Source organism: Panthera tigris, chromosome D3, assembly GCF_018350195.1.
Source record: "Panthera tigris isolate Pti1 chromosome D3, P.tigris_Pti1_mat1.1, whole genome shotgun sequence".
In the NCBI taxonomy this organism is placed as follows: domain Eukaryota; kingdom Metazoa; phylum Chordata; class Mammalia; order Carnivora; family Felidae; genus Panthera; species Panthera tigris.
Genome location: NC_056671.1, coordinates 55,663,126 through 55,680,388, shown reverse-complemented (window position 1 = coordinate 55,680,388; position 17,263 = coordinate 55,663,126). Strand labels below are relative to the sequence as shown.

Below are 17,263 nucleotides of genomic sequence, written 5' to 3'. Positions count from 1 at the left end.
ATGGCTGTGTTTTGAGCAAAGAACAGACTAATACCTTAGGAAGTTTAAAATTAAGTGCAAACAAAAGTATCAATTCAGCCATCTGCTTTGTAATAATTTACTTGGCCGATAATCTTAACTGAACATCTTAACTTTGCTGATAAATGCTACTTTAGTCTGTAATTGTTGTAGGTAATTTGGTTAATTGTGACAAAAGTACTCAAAGGATATTTGCTATAATTTATATTTATAATCCACTTTTAATAATAGTATTAAAAATTAGAAAACATTGTGTCCAATGTCTAGTGCATAGTTAAGACGTTCATCTTGGTAGAAAATGTAGTCAATATATGAAACAGAGACGACTTTAGGCACAATGGGATACCATATATATGCCTAGATAAATAGATAGATAGATAGATAGATAGATATAGATAGATATCTGTATATAATGCTTAAGAGTGCACTGAGAGCCCAACTGGGCTCTAACATTTAATAACTGTACAACTTTGGGTAAGTTATCTCACCTCTCTGTGTCTAGATTGACTCAACTGTAAAAGGTGGGTAATATTACTAACTACCCCTTATGTTGCTGTAGGGATTAAATGAATGAAAGCATACAGAACTGTACCTGGAACGGATGGAGAGTGTTTTTTCCTAAAGTTTCTACCTTTGGAATAAGCAAGAGAAGTATATATATATTTTTTTTTGTAAAAGAAATTAGTAACAATATAGGCTTCTGTTATGTTCAAAAGTAAACACAAACACGTTAATACCAAGTGATCCTAATAGAGAACAAGAAAACTCGAACGTAAACATCAACTCAAAAGACCAATTTTTTTTCAAAGCAAGAATGAACCTAATGGTGGTAAGCTTCACTGCAAGTGTACATCCAGGATCCCCCCACCCCCACCAGGCTCCACACTTATCTTCTCAAAGCCATGCCCCAAGCCTGCCGAAGAGGAAAGTTTCACTACCGAGTCCCAGGAATGGTACCGTTGAGCCCGGCACCGCCGTCGGGCCACCCCTCTTCTCTCCTTGGCTTTGGTCTCTCGGCAGACACCTCTCTGTCTCCCACTCCAGGCATCAGGAAGAACCCTCCGTCCGCCCTCTGCCCAGCGGAAAACTCCAAAATGGGCAACAGGCTATAACAGCTGGGGCCACTCACCGCCGCCCCGGACCCACATCCGCTGCCGGCCACCCCCCAGCGCCGAGCGCCCACTCCCACACGGCATCCGCCCGGGGAACCGCAGTGCCTTGCAACACGCGCAGACGCCGCCGGCTGCAAGGGACCCATCGCAGCCTTCCCGGTCGCTAAGCACCCCCCCCTCCCCAGACCGCTCCCCAACGCGAGTGCCATCCCTGATGGAGGTGGCCACGCCACCTCCCAACGGCTGGGCCCGCGAGGACGACCGGGAGCGCAGCACCGACCACAAAAACAACTCGAGCCGCGCCGCGACGGGGCCGGCTGCCATCGCCAGCCCGGGAGCGGCGCGGCGCGGCGGCGACAGCGGGGGCTGCGGCACACGCGGCCGGGCCTCCGCGGGCGGCCGAGATTTACCTGCGCGGCCCCGCGCCCCCGGGCCGGCCATCCTGCAGCAGCCGCTACCGCCGCCCCGCGGGCCCGAGGCGCCGCCCGCCGCCCGGGGAGGCGCCGCGCCGCAGTCCTGGCTGCGGCGCCCGGCACATGGTTGGCGCTCGCGGCGGCCGGCGCCCGCGCACAGGTGGGAACCCCGCGAGTGGGCGTTGGGGCGATTCCCTTCCCCAGCCGGCGCTCGCCGCCCGCTTCCACTCTTGACTTTGCCGGTGCGCGGCGCCTGCCCTTGCTCCGGCAGCCGAGCCGCCTGTGCCCGCGCCCCGGCGCCGTGGGCGGCTGCGGTCCCTGCGCAGCTCGGGCTGCGCGTCATGTGCATCTCCCGCCTCGCCGCTCGCTCCGCGGCACCGGGCGGCCCGGGGGGCAGCGCTCGGCGGCCCGGCCGGCCGGCGCCCACTCCCCGCCCGGCACACGGACCCCCTCCACCCCCGCGCCCTCCCCCATCCCGGAGCTGTCAAGGAGGAAAACGCCTTACACACACCTTGGAATGGACGGGCGCCTCAGTCACCGACTCGCCAAACTCTTAGAAGGTGTCCATTGGTCTGTAGGGAGGTTTGGGCATGGAGTAGGAGCCGCTTTCTTATTATTTAATAATGTTGGAAGTGCCGGGTCCGCTGCCAGAGTTGTGGGTCATGTGGGCACAGCAGAGGCTGGCTGCTGCCAGTACCAGGGTTTCCTGAGGATCCTGAAACTATGATCTCATCCTCCTCATCCGCCTCCCCCGCCCCTCTCTCCGCGGGCGCGCACGCACAGCACACACACACATACACACACATGCACACACGCGCACACACGCACTCACACTGCATGCACTATCCTCCTTCCTTGACCGAAATATTCCTCCAGGGAAATACAGTGTTCGTGCTCTTTATTGAAAAAAAAAAAAAAAAAATCCTCCTGGATAGAGATTGTTCTCTTTCAAAGCTTGATTTATGTGCTTTGTTTATTTGCTACAGTTTTCCCTCACACGTGCAAGGGATGCGAACAGAGCCTCAGAATTAAAATTAAAAATAATCATCTTCTTATGTTGACCCAGATTTTGGTGAGGACCCAAGAACTCAAACAGTATAATTTCAATTTAAAACAGAGGGAATATACCAGGCTTGAATGTGGAATAGTGCTAACACCTGAGATGTATGCAGTGGGTTTCCTTCCCAAGCTGCAAACATTTCCCAAACATTACCTCATTTATTTGCAGAGGAGGAGGTGGATGAGAAGGCAAATAGTATTTTCACCTCAGAGATACCGAAGCATGAAGCATAAGTCAGATAACATGACTTATCCAAGTACTCGTAAGTCAAAATCTCACTATAAATATTAATTGTACAGCTACTCACAAGTTGCTAATTCACTATCATCAATCGCTGGAAACTTAGGTTACTGAAAATATGAAGATATTCTTGATTATTTTAAAGTTACCAACTACCTTGCAAGCTAATTAATTAATTGGTTTTTCTACAAGGATATGTTTTAATATAATTTTTCTCTTGTATATTTGCATATGTTTTCAGTTTTATGGTTTCATATAATTTTCTTTCTTTTGGGGGGGTATGTGTATTTGTTATATGTCTGTGTATTCATGTGTAAATGCCTATTCGTTTGTATTGTTTCAACTAATTGTTTCATAGTAATATGAAGCAATTATAGTCAATGTTTTTGGGGTAGTCACCAATTTCATAATGATTTGTTATATATCACTCACCCTTTCTAAGAGCCTGATGTATATGAGAACTGTGCTGTTTTGAAGGATATAGAGAAGTTTGAGACATGGAACCTATCCTTCATTAGTTTACATCTAGTTGTTCAGACAAGATATATACATCTATCGATGGATGGACGGATGGATAGATAGATAGACAGCTACACTAAATGATCTACAGATGAAACACTCTATTATTTGTGGTGTTGTTTGGTGAATTGCCACAAAGAAAATATAAGCGACACTCCTTTTTACTGACTTAATTTGTGTTCCATGTTTAAATGATTTCATTGTCTCTGTGCCCCATAGTTCAGTCTTTGACCCCCACAGTAATCTAAATGGCCAAGGTAATACGCTGACTTTGCCCTTCTCTTTCATGTGCATCCTACATAAATACTAAATGGGGATTTTTTTTTAATATTGTGAAAGTTCTCACCAAGAACACTCGGGTAGCTTTTGTTCGGAAGAAAATGCAGCAGCTAAGCAGCCTTCTAAAATGGGACGAGGAGAAGGCAGAAGAGTAAGCAGGGAAGGTGGGTGGAGAGGGAAGAATAAAGGGAATTAAGAAATTACAAGAAGAAGGAGAGAAGAAGAAAAAACACAAAAGAAACAGAAGATCAACTTTCATAAATCTTTTTTTTAATATTTATTTATTTTTGAGAGACAGAGAGAGACAGAACACGAGCAGGGGAGGGGCAGAGAGAGAGGAAGACACAGAATCAGAAGCAGGCTCCAGGCTCCGAGCTGTCAGCACAGAGCCGGATGCAGGACTCGAATCCACAAACCGTGAGATCATGACCTGAGCCGAAGTCGGCCACCTAACTGACTGAGCCACCCAGGCGCCCCAGAGGATCAACTTTCAAATGAAAGCTAAAATTTTCCAAATTTTGCTGCATGGAAATCAAATTTAGGAAATCATAGACTTTCTTATTGTTACCAGACATGACCTTTTGATAAGCCTACAGGATTCAATGGGAGAGACACCAGGTGTCAGTCCTGTAGAAGCTGTCCCGAATGATCTCAATTTTAAAAATTGAGTGGATTTTAAAATGGATTTTTTAAAAATTTAACTACGGGATCCACTAGAAGAAATAAATAGACTGATCAGTGTAACGGAACAAGAAAAATGACAGTGGGATGTGACATTTTTTAAGAAGAAATTAACACTGAAATTCAGGGAGCTATATAGAAAACCAAAGGCACAGGTATATTGAAGTGGGCAATGACAAGTTATGCATGCAATATTTAAAGCAAGATAATAGTAGTAATAGTATATTTTTAAAGTACTTCAGATTTTTCATAAAGCTTTTCATACAGTCTTTACTGAGCAAAGCAATAATTAGAGAAAGGCATTTTGTCGGCTTTATTTTAAAGGGAATATGATTCTCCCTCATTTTCTGCACATCGCATGAGAAGTGCTGAAAATAGTCACTCATTGTTTGGGAAATGTCATTTATATCTTCTGATCAGTCAACACTCAAGATGTTGCTCAGTACACCCTCCTCCAAGCCCTCTCATAAACAATACAGCTAGGTGGTTCCTGGGCATAGATCCTCAGCAGTGATTTATAATCCAGGATTTTACACAGGTGATTGGAGCTAAACTAGAAGCTTTAGCATGTAACAGACTCTAATGGATTTGCAGTATCTCTGGGAGATTTCTGCACAAGAGGTGGAGGCCTAAATTGAACAGCAGTATATCAAGAGCACTTTCCTTTTGATCTTCATACTCATGGCAGGATTTGTTTTAATTAGAGATATATTTAGGTTTGATGATTATAACATGTGTCTCAGAAATGTATTACAACTTCAGCGGCTCCACAATCACTAGCAGTTTGTTCCAGAGAACCACCAGTTAGGGAAAAATATTTTCAATATGGCCGGACACATGGATTTGTGGTTCGTACTAATTTACGCTCCTTAGTGAGGAAAATAAATTTCTGAGATTTATTATTTTGCCCTTATGATGTCTTGATTTTTTATTTTATTTTTTATTTTATTCTGAGAGAGAGAGAGAGAGAGAGAGAGAGACAGAGCACGTGAGCGGGGGAGGGGCAGAGAGAGGGAGAGAGAGAATCTCAAGCAGGCTCCACACTGTCAGTGCGGAGCTCGACGTGGGGCTGAAACCCACAGTGAGATCATGACCTGAGTCGAAACCAAGAGTCAGACTCTTAACCGAATGAGCCACCCAGGTGCCCCCCTTCTTAAATTTGAAATCTTGATTTTTAAACTAGATCATAGTTAATGTGAGAATGGCCATAGGTAAAAATCACAGTGTTCACTATGTTATGGTAAAACTGTTTGTGTATGTATGTGTTTTATAGGAATAGTGATATATAGAATGTGTATGTGTTATAGGTCAAGTCAGCATGATTAGCTGGTAATAGTTTTGGGGCAGGAGGAATTAATAATTTTGGAGTATTTAAGGGACTTGAATGACAAGAGTATAAAAGAAGATGGATTCAAAATAATTGAAGTAAAGACGCCACTGTTTTACCAATTAGAAACTCTTATACCCGTGGGTGTGGACTGATAGGGATGTAGACTGTAGAATGATATGGGGGGGGGGCTTGAAAAACATGAAATATGCATAAAATATGTTCCCTCTAAGGAACTGATGAGCTTTCAAGAATGAAGAGTACATTAGCAGTACAGCACAGGTCAAGAAGATGGATCAACTGAGCCGTGACTTGGGAAATTGATACTTTTTTGGGTTTGTTGTTGTTTTGTGTGTGTGTGTGTGTGTGTGTGTTTTGTTTTGTTTTGTTTTGTTTTTGGTGTGAGAGCTACCAAATTTTGAGGTAAAGGTGGACCCTGGATAGAATTATGAAGTAGGTGAATTTCATTCCTGCCCACTTTTTTTCAATGTCCCCCTTTCCTTTAGAAGCCCTGCTTTTTCTCTGGCTCACAAAGATAGAACCCTTTGCTGTTCTCTGACTTTTCAAGATAGTCCCATTTTGCAGCTCACCAGCCTCAAACAGAACACCATCTTCTGACCTCCACTGAAATGTGCCAATTGTGTCCTAAGCATTCATGAAAATTGAGGGGATGTAAGTATGTGTATTAATACGCTCCAAGAATGTTCATTCAGTCTCCTTATGCATCACTTCTAGATGCATATTTATATAGTTAAAGTTAGTATCCATCTGCCTAAGAAATTCTGCACTGAGGCATGGTCCTGTCAGCTGTTAGGGAGTAATTGCAAATCCAGGAAAGCAGAGGTATTCTTCCTTCCATCATGCCTCTGCTCCCTGCCCGCTTAGCTATACTGAAGCCTCCTGCACCCAGGGCAGTTTCCGGTAACTCAGCTGCTTCTGGTGCTCAACCAGTGTCTCCTCTGCTGGTCTAACATCCTCAGGTGAAACGCTGTTTGCATTTTCCATGTGCTCCTCAGACCGAAGGGGAGAACGTAGCCTAAAGACCAGGTGTAAGTGGTCAAGTGTATTTTGTTTCCTCGTGTTAAAGACCAGGTGTAAGTGGTCAAGTGTATTTTGTTTCCTCGTGTTAGAATGAACAAATCTGTTGCCATTTTAAGCAGCTGTGATTCCAGTTTGTAATGGCAATTCATTAAACACATATTATGGCTGTTCAGGTCTCCCAATGGCACCACACTAGTGCGTCCTTTACTCCTGGGGGAATTTATTTTCTCAATGGACCATAAACAAAACACAAATATTTTAGATGAAACTTAAGTGTACTGTCACAGCGGAGACAGTGGAAAAAAGCCAGCCAGAGAGCTCAGCCTTTTAGAAGGTGCTTATAATCTATTCAGTTTGCTGCTGGAAATGTTTTCCCTGTTTTTAATTGCTTTGAAGCTGAATGTTTTTGTTTTTATTTTGTTCAAGAATTCAAAATATCCTGATACATGCAACCAAGAGTAATATTCAATAAATCAGAACATCAATAGCAAATATATTTGGTCAATGTATATGATCAATCCAAATAACTAAGGAGAAAAAAACTGCTTATTGAAGATGACCTATATGAACAGCTATCCACATTATCTCAGGGAAATGTCAAATTTTTCCTTGGTGACTTCTAAATAAAGCCTAATGTTTTTTACAATACCAAAGAAGCCTGTTACAAAGTGAACAGCTTAATCAAAACAATTTTATTTATGTGAAATTAGTTTGCCTAACTTAATTATTTCCCACTCAAATGATTCTTTATGTATCATTTAGACACAGCCCAAATCTCCTGTAGACCATCAGGAACCATGTTAACAAGCACATGTTTTAATTTAAAAGTTAATCCCTACGGTAAATACCATGTAGTTTATTTGATGCGGCAAAGCCTTGTATTTTATGAAAAACTAAATGAAAAAAAGGGGTTGGAGGAAGAAAGTAAACTATTCCAACTGTAATCTTTAATAATGTATTAGAAATATTTGGGTAGACCCCTAATTAAGATTTATTATTGGAAATAATGATATTTTGCCTCTTAAGGGATACATTTTGAGATAGTTCAAAGTGCATTCCTATAAGGTGATAATATATACTCCTAATATAAAAATTGTCTTTGTTAATTTAGATGCTAATCTTTTATTTGTGTCATAAATACCATGTCTGATTCTCCTTTTCTTTCTCTTTGTCCCTGAACTGCATCATCGGATCAGCTTGAACATCCTACATGGTGTGGATGTGTTTTCATTTACATATTGGTCTTACTTTCTTCTTTTTTATGTCAATCAGCTAGACTGAAAGAAACAGGAATAGAGGACATTTTACATGTTTTATCATAACCAAAGTCTTATTTTGGACCCAGTTCCTAATCTATAGTCAGCATTGTCTGTGATGTCTAGTAGACGTACATGAAAAATTTCTGATTTTGAAATTGTCCCTTTTTTATTTGTACATTTCTTGTAAAGCATTTTAAGGTTCTCAAGGACAAGGGCCATGGTAAAAATATCCCTTTTTTTTTCCCCTCTCTAGAGAATCAAACATGCTTATTTCATATAGGAAGTGCTTGGAAAATAAGATAAGGATGATGGTGAGGAAAAGTCAGTTTTATTTCTGGCATTATGCAGCATGTAGAAATAATTCTTGTAGGATTGTAAATACCTTTGACGGCGCATGTTTTTGTACGTTTTACATGAACAGGTTGAAATGGCTACCCTGTATGGCTTGCTTTCGCTACTGGGATACATAGAACTTTTTCTTTGTGTGTTTAAAACAAACCAAAGAAAACTGGGGGGGTTACGGAATTGCAAATATGTAAAGATACTGGTTTAAGCCTTGTAATCACTATCAGTACAGTATACTTCTCTCTGTTACAATATGTTTTCAATTTAACTCCACTTGGCTGTCTATATCTGCGTCTTAAATATCTAGAAGAGACTCAGCATTCAAAACATATTTTGTAGTTTGCATTAAAGGAGAAAGTGGATATTTTCAGATCTTCTGTGTTTGATTTCAAAGAAAATTGAAACAACTTATTTAATAGAAGTAGAATGAATCCTTCCAGGATTGTATATAGTACATAAGTAAAGTATGTACTTCTCTACATGCTCTCTGTCTTTTTGTTACCATCATTAAAGTACATTCTCCAGGTCAGTGTTACCCATCCTTCTTGAACTCCTGCGAAAGACTTAACTCTTGGAAACACCACCTTGAAACCTATTCACATAATGTGTTAAGTTGTTAGCTAGTCATCTCGTGTATATCAGACACTAGGATTGTCTCCTCCTTCATCAGGATTGTGAACTCATATCAATCTCTTGTATATCTCACATCCTCTTGTGGTTATTCGGAAAATACTTGCTGATTGCTTTGTTGATTAACTGAAAATAGGTTACTGTTTTGACATGATGTTGCCCCAAATATGAAACATTTAATGTCTTCTCTTTCTATTTGTTATTAATCTGTGTGCATTCCCAAATCATTAAATATATGGTCCCAGTAGAGCATTCATTTTTTATAATAATAGTGACCTAGAGTTTGATAACACAAATTTTCCTTCTATATGCATATATAAATAAATAACAAATCTGAATCAATTTGTTGTTTAGTTGCGAAGAGTAATTACTACCTATGATATCTTAAGTTTCTACCTTAGCCAGATAGGATTATGGTAGTGTCATTTATTTAGGGTACTATAATTTTATTTCTTACTTTAGGAAACTATAAAAAAAACGAATGTGGAGGTATTTAAGTATAAAAGATTTTCTTCAGTGTTCCCAGTGTTGTAGATTTTAGATAATCTAAAAATTTAAGCTAATTCATTTTTTCAGTTCATGTTCATCATGCTGCAGAATGGCTCACATTTGTTCAAAGAAAATGAACAAATATTTCAACAACTGAAAATACTTATTAAATGCCTAATATATATCAAACACATTTCACAATAGATCAAAGGGCTACACTCTACAATCAATAGTTTTTAGGAAATTCAAATGTACTACCTCAGGTTTTAAAATATAAGTCTCAATTACAATTTTCTTCATATCCTAAATAGAAAAACTGAATACACTAGGGCCTGATCCATTGCTATATCCCCCTCATTTGATGTTGAAAACATTGATGGTCCTTTTTCTTGTCAGCTGGGATGCTTCTTACTAGGCAGTGACAAAGGATTGGCTCCTTCTCTTAGCTTTTATTTGCACTGCCCCTGGGGCATCTTTAACCTGTGAAACCCTCCTGAGATAAGACAATCCTGAGCAGCAATCCTCAGTCCAGCCAGAACAGGATCCCCAGCAGGCAAACTATGTGTGGGCTTTTAACAGGGGCACTAAAAGAGTTGAAAGATTTTTTTTCAAGCTTCAAAGTAGTTATCGTAAAAAATAAAAACTTTGCTGGCCTCAGCACTCTAATTTTACGGTGACTGCAGTTTTCTTTAACTTTCTTTTAAATATGCATGATGGTACCCATTACCCAACTATGGTCATTATTTTTTTCAAGTTCATTTATTTATTTTGAGAGAGAGAGAGAGAGAGAGAGAGAGAGAGAGAGAGTGCATGTGCACATGAGTGAGTTGGGGAGGGGCAGAGAGAGAGAATCCCAAGCAAGCTCCTCCCTGTCAGTGCTCAGAGCCCAATGCAGGGCTCAATCTCACAACCTTGAGATCAGGACCTGGGTCTGGTGTTAAGAGTTGGATGCTTAAACAACTGAGCCACCCAGGCACCCCTCAGCAGTAGTATTTATTAACCCATAACAAAACTGTTCCACATACCCATGAATCCCTCCACCCAGATTATTTTGAAGCCCATCCTAGATATCATATATATTCATCCATAAATATTTCAGTCTATACAATTTTAATTTAGAATTACATCATGGGGGTAGATAAGGCAGAATATCATAATATTTTCTGTGTTTAAGGGCTTTACAAATCTTAACTTGGCTCTCATTGCACACATACATACTTAAAGCCAGTGTGATTATTTATAAGATAGACATTATACATAGGCAAACAATTACAAGGTCAAGTGTTGAGACATAGAGTAAATAACTTTAAAACTGTTCATCCCTGGAGGCTCCTTGTGCATTCTCTGGAGACTGCTGCTTCTTACCTTAGTGTTTGCTTCTGTATTTTCCAAATCAGCCTTGCCTTGCAAGTCTTCTATGCTTCGACAGGTGGTCCAGATTAATTTCTTCCCTCAAGGTCCTGGCCAGCTTTTTTCTTTCTTTCTTTTTTTTCTTTGTTTTATCCTTTCATATTCCCTCTCTCTCTCTCAGTCTGCTCCCTCTCTGATCATTAAGTGAACAGTCTGACTACTCAGAGAGATGTATACAACTTTGTAACCCACCCACGGGGATCAAGACACAGGGCACCAAGGATACTCCCCTGTGCACCTTTACTTGCCTGCCCCCTCCACCCAGAGATAATCACTCTTTTGATATCTAGCACTATATTTATGATTTGTCTGTTTTAGAACTTTGAATAAATGGAATCATAGAGTGTATACATTTTTGTGTCTCTCTTTTACCTCAGCGTCATGTCTGTGAGGTTCATCAGAACCAATGTCATTGTATCCAGAGTGGGTTCTCTTATGGCATAGTTCTAGTCCATTGAATAAATATATCACAACTTGTTTATCCATTCCCCTATTGATAGACATCTGGGTTGTTTATAGTGTTTGATACTTCTAAATATTTTTGCACAAGAATTTTCGAGGGCCTATATTTTTATCTCTTGAGTAAATATGCATGATTGGTTTTATTTTGGGGATCTATATTTTCATTTCTGTTTGGTAAATACTTGGTAAGTCTTACAGAGGTTATCCATTTAATTTACCCATTCAAAACAATCAGCTTTTGGTTTTTTTTTTTAATGTTTATTTATTTTTGAGGGAGAGAGAGCAGAGGAGGGGCAGAGAGAGAAGGAGACAGAGAATCCAAAGCAGGCTCCAGGCTCTGAGCTGTCAGCACAGAGCCCAACGTGGGGCTTGAACCCATGAACTGGGAGATTATGACCTGAGCCAAAGGTGGATGCCCAACCTACTGAGCCGCCCAGGCGCCCTTCAGCTTTCGGTTTTATTCAATGTCTCTTTGGGGTTATTTTGTTTTCTTTTTTTATTGATTTCACTCTTTATTCTTTCTTTGTGTTTATCCCAGGTTTAATACACTCTTCTTTTTTCTAGTTTCTTATGATAGAAACTTAAATTATTGAGACCCTTCTTTTCTTATATTAGAATTTAATGCAATAATTTTGTCTCTAAGCACTGCTTTAGGTGCATTCACATAGTTTGATGTCCTGTTTTCATTTATAGTCAGTTAACTTTTTTCCCTAATTTTCCCAGTATTGTCTTTTTTTGATCCATTTTATTTATAAGTGTGATTTTAATGTCTATAATGTGTGTTTCCAGACATTGTTCTGTTTAATTTCTCATTCAATCCCATTGTGGACAGAAAACATATTTGGAATGATTTCAATCCCATTAAATTTATTAAGGTTTATTTTATGGTCCAGAATATGATCCATCCTAATAAATAATCTGTGTTCGCTTGAAAATAATTCATTTTCTTCTGTTATTGACCAATGTGTTCTATAAATTACATTTAGGGCAAATGTGTTGATGATATTTTGAGTCTTCTATATCCTGATTTCCTATCTATTTGCTCTGTCAATTATTGAGAGAGCGGTATTAATACCTCCAACTATAATAGTTGTGTTAGTTGTCTATTACTGCATAGCAAATTACCCCTATATTTAGTGGCTTAAAATGACAACACATATTTATTATCTCTGAGTTTCTGGTTGCCTTCAAGATTTTCTCTGAATCTTTGGTTTTTGGCAGTTTGTCTATGATGCACGGATGAGTGTTTTCCTTCATGTCTTTCCTATTTTTGGTTTTCTGAGAATCTGGGAACTGTAAATATATGTTTTATCAAATTTTGGAAATAGTCAACCATTATGTATTCAAATATTAGTCCTGTCCCATTCTCTTACTCCTCTCCTTCTTAACTTTGATCGCATGCGTATTAAATCATTTGATATTTTCCCACGGGACCCTGACACTTGTCACTTTTGCAACCTGTTCTTCAGATTGGTTTGTTTATATTTGTCCACATTCCAGTTTACTTTCTCATTCCCCTGTCGTCTCCTTTCTGCTGTTAAACTTATCCCGTGAGTTTTTATTTCACGTATTGTATTTTTTTAAGTTCTAGAATTTTCTTTCAGTTCTTTTTGATAGTTTTTTCCTTCTTTGCTGAGATTTCCTATCTTTTATTCACTGTGAGAATATTTTCCTTATGTCGTTGAGCATGGGTAGAAAAGCTGCTTAAACATTCTTGTCTGCTAATCCCAATGCCTGGGTCATTTTGGGGTTGGTTTCCATGTCTTTTCTCTTGCAAATGCGTCACTATATTCTTTGTTCTCTGAAATGTGAAGTAATTTTAGAGTATCTGGACACTGTGAATGTGAGTCTGAAGAACATATTTTCTTTTAAATCCTTCCAAAGAGTGTTGATGTTTTTCATTTGTTTGAGTTGGCAATTAACGGGACTCAAACTGCAAACCTCGTCTCTTCTGCCACGGCTCAAATCTCGGTTCGGTTCTTCCATACTTAGCTGACTTCTGTGGTCTGCTCCCCACATGTGTGATTTAGGGTTCCGCTGCACAGTTGAGCGCAGTTAGCGTACCGATTTGGGGGTCTTTTTCTCTGTCTCTCTTCTTTGTGGGGGTTGTTGCCTCATTTTCCAGAAATTGTGTTTCCCTTGAGGTCTGTCTTCTGTTTCTGTGGGTCAGAAAGTCTGCAGATTTTCGGCAAACATTTTGTCTACCCTGTGTGTGGTGACTTCTTTTAGACTACGCATTCATTAGACTAAGCTGTAAAAAAGATAAAGTCTCTTGTGTTATTCCTTTATATAGGTACCATGGGTACTGAGCTCCCCCAACATCCACCTCCTTCTTTTCACCTTATGGTACCTTCACAGGGCGCTTTTGTTACACAGGCAGTGCTTGTGTATACAGTAGCATGTTAACTGAAACCAGTTGCCAAATCCTTTCAATTATAGCCCCGAGATACTTTTCAGGGGCCACAATCAGACAAACAATATCATCAGATAAGGTCTCTATGTGTGTTTAGAATCTAAGACAGGGGCGCCTGGGTGGCTTGGTCGGTTAAGCGTCCGACTTCGGCTCAGGTCATGATCTCACGGTCCGTGGGTTCGAGCCCCGCGTCAGGCTCTGTGCTGACCACTCAGAGCCTGGAGCCTGTTTCAGATTCTGTGTCTCCCTCTCTCTGTGACCCTCCCCCGTTCATGCTCTGTCTCTCTCTGTCTCAAAAATAAATAAACATTAAAAAAAATTAAAAAAAAAAATAGAATCTAAGACAGGCACTTTGAACGTTGTAATAACAAGATCATCTGACTTCTACTATTATAGGCTGTTTTCTTAACAATGTGTAACTGGAGGGAGGGGAAAGTCCTGGAAGTATTTATAGTTTAGAATAAAGCAAAGTTTTAGACACCTGGATTTTTATAAGTTATTTTAAAAGCTGTGCTTTTATGGTTATTATAGTTGTGACCGATCACAATAACACCACATTTACATGGTTAGAGAGTGGGCCTCAAGTTTAACATTTTAGAGACCCTGGTTCTTTATATAAAACACCCAGTGTAGTACTTAGCACAAAGTAGACGCTCAAAAAATGTTATTTTATTTACTTTCCTTTTACCTGACCCTTTTCTTCTCCAGAGCAACGAAAACAAGTATCCCTTTCAGTCAGTTGAGTTTGCTGGTTTCCAAGCATTGTTGCAAGCCTATATTTTAAAAAAGCTTAATGAGTGGCCTTTGTGTGACACAGTTGATTAAGCAGCCAACTTTAGCTCAGGTCATGATCTCATGGTCTGTGAGTTCACGCCCTGCATAGGGCTCTGTGCTGACAGCTCAGAGCCTGGAGCCTGCTTCCAATTCTGTGTCTCCTCTCTCTCTGCCCCTCCCCTGCGCTCTCTCTCTCTCTTTCTCTCTCTCAAAAACCATAAACATTAAAAGAAAAATTTTTTAAATAAAAAAATACAAAAAAGCCTAATGAAGCTTAAGTAAGAAATAGTCTCTTGTGTATGACTTAAAGCAGTTTCTACAGCAAGCCTGTGAAAGAACGGAACGTCTATTGGAAAATGAGCAAGAACATGTGTTCTTCTCTTCTGTACAGATCTCCAGATTCACTTTGTTCTTGCCCTGGTGAATGAAGCAGCAGATAATGAAGGACCTCCGTTCAGATTTTAAACGAAATGTCTCTGGGCTCTCCTGGGCTAGAGTGTAGGAAGTTCCTATAAATGGTCTGTACCACTCTTATATGAAGTTTAATTCAAGCTATTTCTTTCATGAAGAATCTCTTTAGGGTCACATATCTTTTACTAAGTGTCTGACATTAGGGCACGTGACACCATAAAATCTGATTAACTGAAGACAAGTAAGACAGAGGTGGGATCTCCATAGGTGGATGGTATGAATTTGCTCACTCTCTAGATATAGATCCAGTAGGGTTGTATATCAGTGTTTCTTCTACTGTGATGTGCATAGGAATCACCTGGGGATCTTGTTAAAATGTGGAATCTGGCTCAGTAGGTTTGGAGTGGAGTCTGAGATCCTACATTTCTTTTTCTTTTATTTAAATTTTTTTTTAATGTTTTATTTATTCTTGAGAGACGGAGAGACAGAGTGCGAGCAGGGGAGAGGCAGAGAGAAAGAGGGAGGACACAGAATCCAAGGCAGGCGCCGGGCTCCAAGCTATCAGCCCAGAGCCTGAGGCAGGGCTTGAACTCACAAACCACAAGATCATGACCTGAGCTGAAGTTGGACACTTAACCAACTGAGCCCCCAAGGCGCCCCTGAGATTCTGAATTTCTAACAAGATCCCAGATGATGCCTGTACTGCTGAACTGAAGACCACACTTTGACCTGCTACATTTTACCACTGACTGGCTATGTCAAATGAAATGGGGTTTAGACTATTTGCTTTTATTCCTCCTTCTTAAGATTGTGATTACTGCAATCACAGAATTCTTAAAAGGTTCTTGGATAAAAAGCTTGGTGTAAAATGAGTTTCACTTAATATTGATCACTACATCCCATGATTTTAGATTTTCTTGGCAATTAATTGTTCTTTCTGGTGTATTTTTTGGTATACCTGACATGTCCCATAATAAGATTTTGTTGTGTTGTTTTCTCAAGACTTAGTATTTACATATAATAAAGTGTAGTAACTAGAAAGGAGCTTAGCTATCATTTCAGTTTCTCACTTCACAGGTGAGGAAACTGGCTAGATTAATTGTGACGTCACTGCTGACATTTTTTAACCTCTTTAACATGCAAAAAAAATTACTGTTTGTTGATTTGGAAACAGACCATGTTGTGGTTTTACTTACAAAAAATTATTAAATAACTGCTTTGATTGTGATTCAACCAGTAAGTTTCATAAAATAGTTAGAATTATTTTTTCACTACTTTGAACCACTTAGTTACTTTGATGTTATATAGACTTAGTATATCCAGAGATCTCTTTTGTCAGGAAAACTAAAAGTTCACATTTTATTAGAGGTATTAAATGGGAACATTCACTTACATGGTAAAAATTATCCTTTGATAATAAACATTTAGTTTATTAAGCTAATTTCTGCCAAATCAGAAGACATCGCCTATAATGTTCTAGCAAAACACACACACAAAAGACTAAATGCAGAATCTAACTGTATGTTTGAGTCTAGTTTTAAAATGTGATGGTAATATGAAGGACTAGGTCCCTTCAGTTTTCAAATGCAAAGTTCAAGTGGAAACTTTATTTCATCTGCCTATTTTTCTCAGTGAAGTTTTATTTAAAATTAAAATGGATACATCCCTGCTGTCTCAGACAGTCCTACAGATTCCACTGCACAGCACATTTCTTCTTATATATCTACTTATGCTTCCTAAGTCTCTAAAACTGAACTCACATGTTCTATTTTCTCTGCATGCTTTCCATGTTGAACTAAGTGGAAATATAATTTTCCCAACATTAAATTGGAATTGTCTTTGCATCTTTCTTCTCGTTAGCTCCTTATATCATATCAGCCAGGTTTACCAATGCTTTCTTCCAAATGCCTTTGTTACTCCACAAATCACCCTTGTTCACAATCTTGCTGACATCACCCTTGCTCAAGCCATCGTTAACTCACACCTATTGTAGAAAACATCCCCTCTATTGATTTTTCTTCTTCCAGCCTCCCTCCCCTTTAATCCACACCTAATTTTAACAGCAGACCATTCCTTTTGTAACCATTATTATGCTCACCTTGACCTGAAACCTTACAATTGCTCTCTCCTATCTGTAGGATAACATACAAACTCTTTACCCAGTATTCAAGGCTCTTTAAAATCCAGCCCCAACCTACCTTTCAGGTTTTATTTTATACTAATCTCAACACAAACCCTCTACTGTGGTCAAATTGCTTGACTTTCTGTCTCCCAAACATGCCATGTTCTTTGTAGCCCAATGTCTTCGGCTGTTGCCCTAGGCTTGTAGGCATTCCTTCTCCTCTGTTCCCATGGACATAAACTTAAGTAAGAACTGCAT

The 17,263-nt window shown here is 39.8% G+C and overlaps 1 protein-coding gene and 1 long non-coding RNA gene across 3 annotated transcripts in view; one reads left to right on the top strand and one right to left on the bottom strand.

Annotated features, from left to right (window-relative positions):
* The window catches only part of DTNA (dystrobrevin alpha), a 354,664-nt gene extending 352,427 nt beyond the window's left edge, over nucleotides 1–2,237 (bottom strand). The window contains exon 1 of the mRNA XM_042961697.1: nucleotides 2,055–2,237. The gene's annotated coding sequence lies outside the window, so the exon portion shown is untranslated. The remainder of the gene's footprint in view (nucleotides 1–2,054) is intronic.
* The window catches only part of LOC122232447, a 43,788-nt gene continuing 28,549 nt past the window's right edge, over nucleotides 2,025–17,263 (top strand). Inside the window, exons 1-3 of one of the 2 annotated variants that reach the window (XR_006209784.1) lie at nucleotides 2,025–2,103; nucleotides 2,772–2,865; nucleotides 14,864–14,943. This is a non-coding gene — a long non-coding RNA (uncharacterized LOC122232447). Of the gene's footprint in view, nucleotides 2,104–2,771; nucleotides 2,866–14,863; nucleotides 14,944–17,263 lie in introns of those variants that run through there. The other variant, XR_006209785.1, reaches the window with a different exon arrangement.